Genomic DNA, 945 nt, shown 5'->3' on the forward strand with positions numbered 1-945 from the left:
TTTCATGACACTCTGTTTATGCATGTCTCTGCACCACTTGCTCTTGCTGAGATCGGACGCTTTTCCCCTCCCTCTCTGCTTTGCTTTGCTGCTCTGTCTGTCTGTGAAACTGCTTCTGAGCCTCTCTTGCATATCTTCCGAACCATAATTATAGACTTGTTTTGGTCAGTTGGTCCCTCAACACAATTGATATTTCTTCGAAGAGAAGACGGGCTTTAGACAAGCCGATTTGCCCTGTTGGCACGCACACAGCTGGATATCTCATGGACTTGGAAGACTTGATGATGTGTCTATCTCTGCTGCCATTTGTGGATTTTAAGGACGCATATTTAATTGGATTTACGATAACTGGTTCCTGCTTTTTGGATTCGTCTGGTTGCTGGTTTTATCAACAATCAAGGAAGTCATCGGCAGCAAATTTGGACCCTATCACGCTGCTTGCCTTTATGATGGCTTGGTTTGTGCCTCAAGTACCCAGACTCAAATGCTTTGGGCAGAATGGATCAGATTTCGGGGATTTTACTCAGTCACGTTTCATCGGTGTGGCCATGTAATTTGGACATTTCGGAACTGAGTGGACCATCACAGACTCAAGGTAGATGTCGTTAAGTTCTGCCTGTCCCCAAAACATCTGTGTGTTTATCTGAATTTGGCTCCCTTGGCTGGCCTTGAAGGCCACCTTATCTGAATTTGCCTGGATAACATGTGATTGGATGCTCACCACCCCCTCCCTGAGGAATTTCCAACTGATAACCAGATGAATAAACACTGTGTCATCATTTCAGGACTCTTGGATTCTCATAGACGTTGGCCATTCCGAGACATACCTCGAGAATGTTTACGGATCTCATTGGAAGACACTGGCTGATTATCCCATCCTTATCAGAACTCTTACAGTGACCTCGAGAGCATCTATGGACATCCTCACCGCTCTCATCGTCTCCC

The sequence above is a fragment of the Nematolebias whitei genome, chromosome 5, assembly GCF_014905685.2.
Source record: "Nematolebias whitei isolate Nwh7 chromosome 5, NemWhi1, whole genome shotgun sequence".
Taxonomy (NCBI): Eukaryota; Metazoa; Chordata; class Actinopteri; order Cyprinodontiformes; family Rivulidae; genus Nematolebias; species Nematolebias whitei.